The following is a 15448-nucleotide window of genomic DNA, read 5'->3' on the forward strand; positions in this document are numbered from 1 at the left end:
CCCCAGTTTTGATCAGTTATCCAAACACCAGTCTCAACATGATGAAGGATAAAACAGGAACACTTTATTGAGGGCTAACCGCCCGTATTTATGCAGGTCCCCATCTGGTGGACACGCCCCCAGGGGACCAGAATGGAGACTGCGACACACAGAACAGATACAACACATCCCCACAATGCATCATGGTTTCCTCCTCTCTGCCCCAGAGACAACCGAGGGATAATCCAATTATCTCTCAGGACAAAGGGGAGATCGCCAATACACATGTGGAGACAACAGGACAGACATCACCATTTAAACACACAATGTCACACCCTCCCAGCAACCACAGACATTTAACATATTCCCAGATAGCTCAAGTCTGAGTGCATATCATTAGGTGAATGGCACTCAGACCACACGAATACAATAAAACTAGCCATCTGGGTGCCCTCACATAACAAATTACAATTCCAAAGAAAGATTTAAGCTGTGCGGCCGGCCTGTCTTCTTTAAAGTTAGTATGGGCCATAATCCTGAGGCAAGAGGCTTTTAAACAGCCCTCTCCAAAACCCAGTGGCGAGGTTGGTTTCGCCACACCATCTCATACTCCTACTTCTTAGACTGTATGTATGTAAGTAATTAAATATAACAGAAATGTGCACTACTTAATACCGAAAAACTTTACTTATACAAAATTAAATAAAAGTAGCATAGATATGTCTATATTATAATTAGAGAAAAGTAAAACTGGCTTCCTCATCATTCCCCTTGTAGCCAGCCACACCTCTCCCAATCTCCTCATCGGTCATAACAACACTGTTACAAACAAGAGGAAATCAGACTTACATTAAGAGTAACAATTAACATAATCTGCAATCTCTGAATTAAAATCACAAATTTGGACTTCTTTCATAATTAATAAGAAGCCATCATGCAATGACTTTCATTGTATATGCCCATGACTGTAGCACATCCTGCTGCTATCAAGGGACTAAATAAATATATTACTGGTAAGTAATTTTTATTTTTTTCATTTCTAATTATTTTATACACATATCTGTTTCTAACACTATAGATTTTAAACTGTTTCTGACAGCTAATGACTCTATATTGCTTACTTACTCCTTAATACCTAAACTAAAACAAAAATCATTGAGGGTCATTTATCATAGTACATACAACACTACAGCGGCGGTAAAAAGTCACAAGTGATGGTGCTCACCATATTCATGCATAACTTGTGACGTTTTGAGCTTCCCACCAATATTTTAAAAATGGTGAGGAACAAGAGGCACTTAGAGGAAGAGGGCAGGGCCCATCGCAGCCCTCTGAGTTTACTATAACATACGCCAGGAAATGGAAAAAGTTATACCTCAAGTCTTTGCCAGCACCTAGATGGCATAGACTGTAATTGCTGCCGCACACATAGATATACCAGATTTAATAAAAAGGCATCTGCCTCTTAATAAATTAGGCACATCTTACTCCAGAGCACAGGGAGATCAAGATTGGTGTATGGAAACACCAGTGTTGATAAATGCCCCCCAATGAGTTACAATACTAATAAACATTGAATGCTGTCCACTCTTATTCTACTTTATATACCTCCTCCCCTTCTTAGTTTCTAAATCCTTCTTTTCTCATCCTTCACCTCAGCCTCAATTACCTCCCTCTTCATTCTCCTACTCAGCCTTCAACTCCTCTTCTCTCATTCACCTATTACTTCCTCTCCTCCTTAACCCCTTGTCTCTTCCACTACCTTCTAAGCTTCCCATCTCATATTCCTACTTATTAGACTCTATGTATCTAAGTAATTAAATATAACAGAAATGTGCACTACTTAATACCGAAAAACTTTACTTATACAAAATAAAATAAAAGTAGCATAGATATGTGTATATTATAATTAGAAAAAAAAAAAAAAACTAGCCTCCTCATCATTCCCCTTGATAGCCAGCCACACCTCTCCCAATCTCCTCATTGGTCATAACAACACTGTTACGAACGAGAGGAAATCAGACTTACATTAAGCGTAACAATTAACATAATCCGCAATCTCTGAATTAAAATCACAAATTTGGACTTCTTTCATGATTAATAAGAAGCCATCATGCAATGACTTTCATTGTATATGCCCATGACTGCAGCACATGCTGCTGCTATCAAGGGACTAAATATATATATTACTGGTAAGTAAATACATCTTTTTTTTTTCATTTCTAATTATTTTATACACATATCTGTTTCTAACACTTTAGATTTTAAACTGATTCTGACAGCTAATGACTCTATATTGCTTACTTACTCCTGAATACCTAAACTAAAGCAAAAAATCATTGAGGGTCATTTATCATAGTACATACAACACTACAGCGGCGGTAAAAATACACAAGTGATGGTGCTCACCATATTCATGCATAACTTGTGACTTATTGAGCTTCCCACCAATATTTTTAAAATGGTGAGAAACAAGAGGCACTTAGAGGGAGAGGGCAGTGCCCATCGCAGCCCTCTGAGTTTACTATAACATACACCAGGAACTGGAATAAGTTATACCTCAAGTCTTTGCCAGCACCTACCTGGCATAGACTGTAATTTCTGCCGCACACAGTGCCAGAGATGCACCAGATTTAATAAAAAGGCATCTGCCTCTTAATAAATTAGGCACATCTTACTCCAGAGCACAGGGAGATCAAGATTGGTGTATGGAAACACCAGTGTTGATAAATCCCCTCCAATGAGTTACAATACTAATTAACATTGAATGCTGTCCACTCTTATTCTACTTTATATACCTCCTCCCCTTCTTAGTTTCTAAATCCTTCTTTTCTCATCCTTCACCTCAGCCTCAATTACCTCCCTCTTCATTCTCCTACTCAGCCTTCAACTCCTCTTCTCTCATTCACCTATTACTTCCTCTCCTCCTTAACCCCTTGTCTCTTCCACTACCTTCTAAGCTTCCCATCTCATACTTCTACTTCTTAGACTCTAAATCCTCCTTTCTCATCATTCACCTCAGCCTCAATTACCTCCCTCTTCATTCTCCTATTCAGCCTTCAACGCCTTTTCTCTCATCCACCTATTACTTCCTCTCATCCTTAACCCATTGTCTCTTCCACTACCTTCTAAGCTTCCCATCTCATACTCCTACTTATTAGACTCTATGTATGTAAGTAATTAAATATAACAGAAATGTGCACTACTTAATTCCGAAAAACTTTACTTATACAAAATAAAATAAAAGTAGCATAGATATGTGTATATTATAATTAGAAAAAAAAAAAAACTGGCCTCCTCATCATTCTCCTTGATAGCCAGCCACACCTCTCCCAATCTCCTCATCGGTCATAACAACACTGTTACGAACGAGAGGAAATCAGACTTACATTAAGCGTAACAATTAACATAATCTGCAATCTCTGAATTAAAATCACAAATTTGGACTTCTTTCATGATTAATAAGAAGCCATTATGCAATGACTTTCATTGTATATGCCCATGACTACAGCACATGCTGCTGCTATCAAGGGACTAAATATATCTAATACTGGTAAGTAATATATTTTTTTCCTTTCTAATTATTTTATACACATATCTGTTTCTAACACTATAGATTTTGAACTGATTCTGACAGCTAATGACTCTATATTGCTTACTTACTCCTTAATACCTAAACTAAAGCAAAAAATCATTGAGGGTCATTTATCATAGTACATACAACACTACAGCAGCGGTAAAAATTCACAAGTGATGGTGCTCACCATATTCATGCATAACTTGTGACTTTTTGAGCTTCCCATAAATATTTTTAAAATGGTGAGAAACAAGAGGCACTTAGAGGGAGAGGGCAGTGCCCATCGCAGCCTTCTGAGTTTACTATAACATACGCCAGAAAATGGAAAAAGTTATACCTCAAGTCTTTGCCAGCACCTAGATGGCATAGACTGTAATTGCTGCCGCACACAGTGCCATAGATATACCAGATTTAATAAAAAGGCATCTGCCTCTTAATAAATTAGGCACATCTTAGCCATTATGCAATGACTTTCATTGTATATGCCCATGACTACAGCACATGCTGCTGCTATCAAGGGACTAAATAAATCTAATACTGGTAAGTAATATATTTTTTTCCTTTCTAATTATTTTATACACATATCTGTTTCTAACACTATAGATTTTGTACTGATTCTGACAGCTAATGACTCTATATTGCTTACTTATTCCTTAATACCTAAACTAAAACTAAAAAAATCATTGAGGGACATTTGTCAAAGTACTTACAACACTACTGCAGTGGTAAAAAGTCATAGCTTCTGAGCTGTCCTACATTTAGACCATTTTTTACACTTAAAACAGGCATAGAAAATGGTGAATGAGACTAGTCTTCCGGCTTGTCCCCTTCCCTGCCCTCCCATTTTAGACCTGGCGTCAGCAGGGCAAAGTCGCAGACAGTGGCGCAACTGTTAAGCCTGAAATATGCCTGATTTCGGTGTATTTTAGAATAATAAATGACCCCCTATATTTTTATGTTTGTTACCTTGGAGCCTGCAGCGATCTAGTGTTGTTGATGTGACATCACCCCTGCAGCGGGGTAAGCAAAAGAACCTGAGGGCCAGTGCTGAATCTGTCATCTGAAGTGATGCTCAGTTCTTTATTTTAGTCCTTGGGTGGGATTAAAATTTTTAACAACAGGTTCCCCATTCAATAGGGAAAGGCCAACATGCAGCGTCATGACACATGTAAGAAGTCATAAATAAAAATACATCATATACTGTCACTTAACACATTGCAGGTAATACAAAGTAGACAAACACATGTAGATTGGCTTTGAGAAAGCGTCAGAGGACACAAAAGAGCCATTGGCTGATCTACATGTGTTTGCTTCCCAAGTGTTACCTGCAATGAAGCCTATTTTTATTTATTTTTTATGGCTATTGTTAATGGTTAGCGCCATGGAATATTATTTTATTTAATATGATGGTTTATCACTGATTGATGACATGTAGCACCATGATTTACTGGCAGTATAGATTTTTTGCTTGCTTACTAGCCCTTTTGTAATGTAGAACTTTGTGTTACAGTGAACCCAGTCATTTCAATTTCCTTTATAGTGCTCCCAGTAGTCATATTACCCCTTAGGCCTCTTTCACACGAATGATATGGATTGGCTCAGGATGCGCTCAGGGTGTGTTCAGTGAAACTCGCACCATTTGTCAAGCAAGTTCAGTCAGTTTTGTCTGCGATTGTGTTCAGTTGTTCGTTTCTTTCTCAGCGGGTGCGATGCATTTTGATTCGTTTTTTCCACGGGCGTGTAAAAAAACTAAAGATTTATATACTGTACAACATCTCCTAGCAACCATCTGTGAAAAACACACTGAAGCTGCATTCACTTCTATGGGTGTGTGAAAAATGCAGAATATACAACATGCTGTGATACTCACACAATGCAGAACAGATGCAACGCTCATGTATGCAGACCCACAGAAATGAATAGGTCAGGATTCAGTGGGGGTGCTATGCATTCACTTCACGCATCGTACCCACGCAGAAAACTCGCATGTGTGAAAGGGGCATTATAGTGCCCCCAGGAGTTATAATGCCCCATATAGTGTCCCCAGTTGTTATTATGCCACCTATAGTGTCCCCAGTAGTTATTGCATCACCTACAATGTCTCCAGTAGTTATAACCCCCTATATTGCCCCGGTAGTTATATTGCCACCTACAGTGCTCCCAGTAATTATATTGCCCCTACAGTACCCAGGATGAAAATGCCCCTTTGGGGTCTGAGTAGTTATAATCTCCCTATATTGCCACCAGTAGTTATAGCATCACCCATAGCGTCTCCGGTACTGCCCCCTATTGTTATATTACCCCCTATAGAGCCCTCAGTAGTTATCATGCTCCCTATAGTGTCCCAAGTAGTTATACTGCCCTCAGTAGTTATATTGCCCCTATAGTGCTCCCAGTAGTTATAATGTCTCCTATAGTGCCCCTAGTAGTAATAATACCCCATATACAGTAGTCCCCCCAATAGTTATAATGCCTACTATAGTGCCCCCAGTAGTTATAATATTCCTCATAGTGCCACCAGTAGTTATGTCTTCTATAATGTCCCCAGTAGTTATTATACAACCTATAATGCTCCCAGTAGTTATAATGCCTCTTATGGTGCTAACATTAGTTATAATGCCCTATATAGTCCTCCCAATAGTTATAATGCCCCCATAGTGCCGACAGTAGTTATAATACAACCTATAGTGCCCTCAGTAGTTGTTATAGTGCCCCCCTCTGGTGACTCCTGCTCCATGCTTACACTGGCCTCTGCAGGCCTCAGCATGAGTTGGCATACCCTGTATGAGGCCTGCAGCCTATGAGAGTGGGCATGGGAGCTAATGGCTCATGTGCCCTACAGCAGTATTCAACTGTATCACCGTTCTGAGTATGGTGAAACAGTTGTCTGCAACAGTTGTCTCACTTCAGCAAGTGGCATTTATCATGTAGAGAAAGTTAATACAAGCCACTTACTAATGTATGGTTATTACCAATATTGCTTCCTTGATTAATTTTTCTATCACATTATACACTGCTCGTTTCCATGGTTACGACCGCTCTGCAACCCAGCAACAGTGGTCGTGCTTGCACACTATAGGAAAAAATTACGGCCTCTCTGGTGGCTGGGAACATGGGAGTGCACAAAGGCTGGTGCTTTTCTATAGTTTGCAAGTACGACCACTGTTGATGGATTGTAGGATGGTCATAACCATGGAAACAAGCAGTGTATATTGTGATAGAAAAACGAATCCAGACAGTAAAGGAAGCAATATGGATAATAACAATATTAACTTTCTCGACATAATAAATGCTATTTGCTGAAGTGGCATAACCTCTTTAAGAGAAGGGGTTCTGAACTAGTGTTAACATGAGAATGAGGTTCAGCCAGAAAAATTGTTCTGCAATTCGGCTGTTATTTTAAAAACTGGATCTGGAGAACTGGTCAAATCCCTACCCAGTTGCAGGCTATTCCCCAGTGTTGTGTTCTTACTGAAGCCAGTCAATCCCTATAAAGAGTATAGTATATTCACATTTTACTGTAATTTATGCAATTGAAGATTATTTCCATAGACTTGAATGGGGTGGTTCTCAAAGAAGAATGGTACAGTCGTCAAAATGTGTGCAACAAATCTGCCATTTGTGACTATACTGAAAATGAAAGAAGAAAACTGAAAGTATGAAGCAGCACTGTGGCCAAAGCAGGAGATGGGTGCAGATTCAGCTCTCACCAGTCCATAACCAACGAGCGGAGGCAACACTCCAGTCCAGAGCTGTCTGACACTGGGGGAATAAACATTGGGTGCTGCTTCTTCTCCTTTGTTTCTGAAAATAAAAGATTCATTCTTCGGTTTTATAGCAGTCACATTTTCCTGAAAAAAGATCTTGAAATCCATGATATAAATATTTGCAACCAGTTCTTTGTTTTAGGACCCTTTACATATGTCGATGATCAGGAACAAAAACCATTGGTCCCGACCATTGCCCTGTGTAGAAGTGCCGCCAGTCACATCTTTGTCAGGTGATTGCATCTTTCGTCAGCAGTACATTGAATGGGGATTCCAAAAATAGGGAAGTAGGCGTGTTCGGCCATAGCATTGTAAAGAGAGAGCTAAACCTCCTTGCCATTCCAAGTGGAGGGCAACAGGTCCCTGTTCTTGAGATTGCAGATTAGACATTTATGGCATACTGTGTGGTTATGCTCAACTGGTGTAAAGGAAAATGGGCTTAGTTGCCCATAGCAACCAATCAGATTCCATTTTTCATTTTTCAGAGCTCATTTGGACAATGAAAGGTGGTAGCTGATTGGTTGCTAGGGGCAACTAGGACAGTTTTCCATTACACCAGTTTGATAAATCTCCCTCTAAGTGTCTAGGTGGGACAACCCTGTTAAAAATGAAGCTATCCATTAGTTCAGCTCCAATGTAGACCTATACATCCACACGGCAATAGACAGCAAATAACCCCATGTTGCCTGATCGGCAGCTGTACTTTACGACACAGTTTGTTGTCTGTTGCTATGGATAGCCAAAAGTTTGCACAGGAGGTGTACTAGAAAATATACAGAATGAAGACCTATTGCAAATTAAGAGAACATGTCACCATGAAATGCAGTGTAATCTGCAGGCAGCAGGTTATAGAGCAGGCAGAGCTGAGCAATTTGATATACAGTTACGTGGGAAAAGACTTAGTAAAGTTTGTATTTTATTCATTTAAATATCTGCTATTTTTTTGTTCACTGGGGAGGTGTTATCAGTGACTGATAGCTATGTATGTATACAAACTTACACAGAGAATGCTATCAATCACTGAGATCACTTCCCCTGTGTACAACTATCAGTGACTGATAGCTATCTATGTATACACAAATTGACAGAGAATGCTATCAATCACTGATAACTCCTCCACTGTGTACAACTATCAGTGACTGACAGCTATGTATGTACACACTTACACACAGAATGCTATCAATCACTGATATCACCTCGCCTGTGTACAACTATCAGTGACTAATAGCTATCTATGTATACACACATTGACAGAGTATGCTATAAATCACTGATATCACCTCACCTGTGTACAACTCAGTGACTGACAGCTATCTATGCATACACATTTAGACAGAGAATGCTATCAATCACTGATAACACCTCCTCTGAGTACAACTATCAGTGACTGATAGCTATCTATGTATAGACACTTACAAAGAGAATGCTATCAATCACTGATATCACCTCCCCTACATACAACTATAAGTGACTGACAGCTATCTATGCATACACACTTACACAGAAAATGCTATCATTCACTGATAACACCTCCTCTGTTTACAACTTTTACTGACTGAAAGCTATCTATGTATACACACGTATAAAGAGAATGCTATCAGTCACTGACAACTCCTATGTGTACAGCTAACACTGACTGACAGCTATCTATGTATACACACCTTCACAGAAAATGCTATCAATCACTGATAACATCTCCTATGTGTACAACTATCACTGACTCACAGCTATCTATGTATACACACTTCAACTATCAGTGACTGATAGCTATCTATGCATACACACTTAGACAGAGAATTCTATTAATCACTGATATCACCTTTCCTGTGTACAACTATCACTGACTGACAACTATCCATGTATACACACTTACACACAGAATGCTATCAATCACTGATAACACCTCCTCTGTGTACAACTATCAGTGACTGATAGCATTCTCTGTGTAAGTGTGTATACATAGATAGCTATCAATCACTGATATCACCTCCTCTGTGTACATTTATCACTGACTGACAGTTATCTATGTATACACACTTAGACAGAGAATGCTATTAATCACTGATAACACCTCCCATGTGTACAACTATCAGTGACTGATAGCTATCTATGTATACACACTTACACAGAGAATGCTATTAATCACTGATATCACCTCCCCTGTGTACAACTATCATTGACTGACAACTATCTATGTATACACACTTAGACACAGAATGCTATCAATCACTGAGATCACTTCCCCTGTGTACAACTATCACTGACTGATAGCTATCTATGTATAAAAACTTACACAGAGAATGCTATCGATCACTGATAACACCTCCCCGTGTATAACTATCAATGACTGCCAACTATGTATGTATACACACTTACACACAGAATGCTATCAATCACTGATATCACATACCCTGTGTACAACTATCAGTGACTGATAGCTATCTATGTATACACACATTGACAAAGAATGCTATCAATCACTGATATCACCTCCACTGTGTACAACTATCAGTGACTGACAGCTATGTATGTACACACTTACACAGACAATGCTATCAATCACTGATAACACCTCCTCTGTGTACAACTATCAGTGACTGATAGCTATCTATGTATAGACACTTACACAGAGAATGCTATCAATCACTGATATCACCTCCCCCGTGTACAACTGTCAGTGACTGACAGCTATCTATGCATACACACTTACACAGATAATGCTATCAATCACTGATAACACCTCCTCTGTTTACAACTTTTACTGACTGACAGCTATCTATGTATACACACTTACACAGAGAATGCTATCAGTCACTGACAACTCCTATGTGTACAGCTAACACTGACTGATAGCTATCTATGTATAGACACTTACACAGAGAATGCTATCAATCACTGATATCACCTCCCCTGTGTACAACTGTCAGTGACTGATAGCTATCTATGCATACACACTTAGACAGAGAATGCTATCAATCACTGATATCACCTCCCCTGTGTATAACTATCACTGACTGACAACTATCTATGTATACACACTTGCACAGATAATGCTATCAATCACTGATAACACCTCCTCTGTTTACAACTTTTACTGACTGACAGCTATCTATGTATACACACTTACACAGAGAATGCTATCAGTCACTGACAACTCCTATGTGTACAGCTAACACTGACTGATAGCTATCTATGTATAGACACTTACACAGAGAATGCTATCAATCACTGATATCACCTCCCCTGTGTATAACTATCACTGACTGACAACTATCTATGTATACACACTTGCACAGAGAATGCTATCAATCACTGATAACACGTCCCCTGTGTATAACTATCACTGACTGACAACTATCTATGTATACACACTTGCACAGAGAATGCTATCAATCACTGATAACGCCTCCACTGTGTACAACTATCCGTGATTGATAGCATTCTCTGTGTAAGTTTGCATACATATATAGCTATCAATTACTGATAGCTGTATACAGTGGAGGTGTTATCAGTGATTGATAGCATTCTCTGTGTAAGTTTGCATGCATACATAGATGTCAGTCACTGATAGTTGTACACAGAGGAGGTGTTATCATTGAATTATAGCATTCTCTGTCTAAGTGTGTATACATAGATAGCTATTAGTCACTCATTGTTGTATACAGGGGAGGTGATATCAATGATTGATAGCATTCTCTCGGTAAGTGTGTACATACATAGTTGTCAATCAGTGATAGTTATACACGGGGGAGGTGTTATCAGTATGTACACACTTACACATAGAATGCTATCAATCACTGAAATCACCTCCTCTGTGTACAACTATCAGTGACTGACAGCTATGTATACAAACACTTACACACAGAATGCTATCAATCACTGAAATCACCTCCCCTGTGTACAACTATCAGTGACTGACAGCTATGTATGTACAGCAGGGGTGTGGAAATTTAAAAAAAAAACTACTTGTCGAAGGACTAAAGCGGGGTCTCAATCTACTTGTCCCTCGTGACAATCTACTTGTCCCTCGTGACAATCTACTTGTCCAGATACAAAAAGAAATTTTAAATCAAAACCATATTTAAATAAGGTCTTTATTGATAGCAACTTAGAAGACATGCCCAAAATGTACTGTAATTAAATCAAACAAGCCCAAAAATAGATTGTTAGCTTAAACAGAACAGATTTCCAAACCAGAACTGTAGCTTACTTTGTCAAAAAACTTAAGTTAACAGAGGCACCCTCATGACCCATCATGGACATGCTTGGTAATGCTAGATGAGCTTGAACTGAACATAACACATAAAGGAAATTAAATGACAGTGCCTCTCTGTTATGACAAGTACACTTTAAGCAGAATCAACCTCATGAGGCCTCTTATGTCCACCCACATGCTTTGTTCCGCCAGATGTAAGCCAATACTCAATGGCTCTGCTGGGGTCATATTCCTCATATTCAGGTCCCTCCATTTTAATGAGCATGGAGTCCTGCAGCATATCCTCCCTAAGTCTTGTTCTAAGTGGGTTTTTAACTACATTCATGGCAGAAAACACCCGTTCTGCCTCAGCTGTTGAAACACTAACTGTGAACATCAAATCAACTCCACAACCTTCAATATGTTACACAGAGTAGATGGTTTTGATGACAACATAGAAGAATATGCTAGCAAAACTTTTATGTTTTTATCTTTGAAATTTTTCGTGTGTGCCTTTAGTCCACAAAACTCTTCGAGGATAGCGGACTTTTCTTCAGCCGAGAAAAGAATGCCGTAATAATCCAACAATTCCGTAAGGTCAGCTCTCCCATATGTATATAGGTCCTCTCTGCCTTCTGGCCATAGTGTGTAGTCAAACACTTGGAATCCACGGGATGGCATAGAATCAAAAATGGAGAATCTTTCATCAATGTAATCTACAATGTTTTCAATGAGCTGTATATTACATTCGTGAGAAGCTGGTGGGCACTGGCCTGACAACTGAATCTCCCACCCCTCAGTAGATTGATCTCCAAATTTTCTCTCCTCTGGGTGGTACAGTCTATTAAACTGCTTCATGTTCTCTCCGGGATCAAGCTTTAAGCCAGTCAGTCTCATTGCATATTTCTCTAAAGCAGGCTTCACATCTATTAACAGTAGGTCATTTGACTGAAAACATTCTGACAGCTGAGTTACAGGTTCAAGAATATCTCTCAAAACGTACAGGTTAGAGAGAAAATTCACACTTGTGATTGATTTTAGATATTTCCTTGCCTTAGCTGAAGACTCATCAGTCCCAGTACCAACTTGGCCAAGATGTAAAACAACAGTTTGCAAGTTTTGTTGCATTGCTTTTAGGGTCCTTTTTTTACTTGAAACCCTTCTCACTTGCTTAATGTCACTGAAGTGAGCAAAACTTTGTTCTATTACTTTTGCAATTTCTTTTGCATCTCTTCGCCTTTTAGGGCTATTCCAGTAGAATTTAAAAACCCATTTCAAAGTTTCTTCGAAACAAACAATGTGAGGATTGTTCTTTACTGCATCTAGAATCCCCAGTTGAAGCTTGTGTGCCACACAGTGTACAGGCAGCAGATATGGAATGTCGTTCTTTATCAGTGCTGCTACACCCCCTTTTGAACCCATCATTACAGCAGCACCATAAAAATTTACGGAGATAAGTGTTGGACCAGGCTGTTCTGGAGACCTCAGATGGTTCATATCCAAAGACAGGTGTTTAAGACCTTTAACAATTGCATCTAGCACACCTGCAGCATGTGCATGCTCAACTGGGACAAGGTTTACAAATGCTGTATAAGGTTTCCCTCCATTAACAACCCTGACCAGCACAGTTTCCTGTTCAATTATGGCACTATCTGTGCTGCCATCTGCAATAATACTGATAAACCTTGAATTTCTCACAATCTCTTTGATGTCCCGTCTAATTATTTCTGCTTCACATTTGATAAATTCAGCAGCTTTTTCACGATTAGTGTAGTTTTTTCCTAAGTCCACACCTGCCTTTATCATTGCTCGGCATAACATATCCATGTCTGAAAGAGGCTTCCCTTGTTTTGCAAGTAAGTATGCATTGTTAAATAGAATAGTTAGTCTATTCCTTTCTACCTCCTTCAGTTTTTGTAGTGCTTTTACAATGGGCTGCGCTGACTGAACTGCAGAACTGGCACTGCTAGTTGCTCTACTTGCTGATCCCTCAGACTGCACAAGTGCTTTTTTATTTTCTTGTTTGAACCACGAGCAGCATGCCATGTGGGCTTTGCTTGTTTCATGAGCTTTAATTGGTTCAGTGCGAAATTTATCACAGCCACTTACAAAGGCATTCCTACCAGATCCAGACTGACTCTTTGCTATGGTAGGGTATTTTAAGCAAATTTCACAATACATCTTTTCTTCCCCATCGCTCTCCTTCAAAACAAGCCAAGGCCAAGAATCCTTCCAGTGAGGTAGAAATGCTCTCTTTCTCTTCTCGGTATCATACTTTTTGTCTTTTAATAGAGCAGTAGGATTTGAGCTTCTACTATCGCAGGGGCTATGACTTCGAGACACATTGGCCCCATCTTGTTTGCTTGTTTTCTTAAAGCCAAAATTAAGAAGACTTTGAGATGACATGATGCTCTTTCTCAACAGCTATGAATCCTGCCTTCCTAGGAAAACTGACTTCTATTTCTAGACCTCCACACTCCTGAATTTTTCATCCCATTAATCTGAAAAACTAATGAGATTGTTGGATTTTACATTTTCTTGGGGGATCAGCAACAAAAATGCTAATTTATCATTTTTAAAATTCCAACACAAGGGTCTTTGGGCCCCCTCAGGCTCCTGGGCTCGGTAGCGACTGCTACCTCTGCACCCCCTAGAGCTATGTCCCTGGTAGCAACCCTGTGAGCTACTGTCAGACCCATTATAGAGCCTTGATACAAGACTAGGTATAGCAGTCAACCCAGAGACACTCATCTGTAGACGGCACTGTTTCAGAATTGCAGCTCCTCATCAGTTTAGACTAGGGCTCCGTTTTTTTTTCTCCTTCTGGAAAAGAGCTGTTTTGCATACTTTCCCCAGTGAGGATTGCCTGTAATACTCCCTATAGCAGAAAAAAAAAAAAACAGTGATGTCTACAGAGAGGTGTCTGTTGTTTTCCTGATGTACCTAGTCATATCTAAAGTTTCTATAATGGGTTGGACAATAATTTACAGGGTAGCTACCTATAGGTGGCACTAGAGGTACAGGTTTATTTTTTCTGTTGATGAGGTATTTCACATACCTTTCTTAGTATAAGGGCTCTTCCACACTTGCGTTATTGTCTTCCGGCATAAAGTTCCGTCGTCGTCGTTTTTTGGCCGGAGAAAATACCGCAGCATGCTGCGCTTTTTGCTAAGGCCAAAAATCCTGAAGACTTGCCGCAAGGCCGGATCCGGAATTAATGCCCATTGAAAGGCATTGATCCGGATCCGGCCTTAAAGAGGACCTTTCACCAGAATTAAACTTCTAAAGTAACTATACAGGCATGTAGAGCTGCGCCCAGGGACCCCCCTGCACTTACTGTTATACCTGGGCGCCGCTCCGTTCTCCCGTAATTGCCTCCGGTATCTTTACAGTTAGGCTCCACCCAGGGGAACCTGCCGTCGACTCATTCTCCCATGCTGTAGCGCTGGCCAATCACAGCGCTCAGCCTGAGAGAGAGCTGAGCGCTGTGATTGGCCAGCGCTGCAGCATGGGAGAAGGAGGCGCCGGCAGGTTCCCCTGGGTGGAGCCTAACTGTAAAGATACCGGAGGCTATACTGGGAGAACGGAGCGGCGCCCAGGTATAACAGTAAGTGCAGGGGGTCCCTGGGCGCCACTCTAAATGCCTGTATAGTAACTTTAGAAGTTTAATTCTGGTGAAAGGTCCTCTTTAAGCTAAACGTCGTTTCGGCGCATTGCGCAGGATCGGACGTTTAGCTTTTTCTGAATGGTTACCATGTCTGCCGGGATGCTAAAGTCCTGGCAGCCATGGTAAAGTGTAGTGGGGAGCAGCATACTTGCCGTCCGTGCGGCTCCCGGGGCGCTCCAGAGTGACGTCAGGGCGCCCCACGCGAATGGATGACGTGCTCGCATGGCACGTCATCCATGCGCATGGGGCGCTCTGACGTCACT

Source organism: Bufo gargarizans, chromosome 2 (genome assembly GCF_014858855.1).
Source record: "Bufo gargarizans isolate SCDJY-AF-19 chromosome 2, ASM1485885v1, whole genome shotgun sequence".
NCBI classification, from domain to species: Eukaryota; Metazoa; Chordata; class Amphibia; order Anura; family Bufonidae; genus Bufo; species Bufo gargarizans.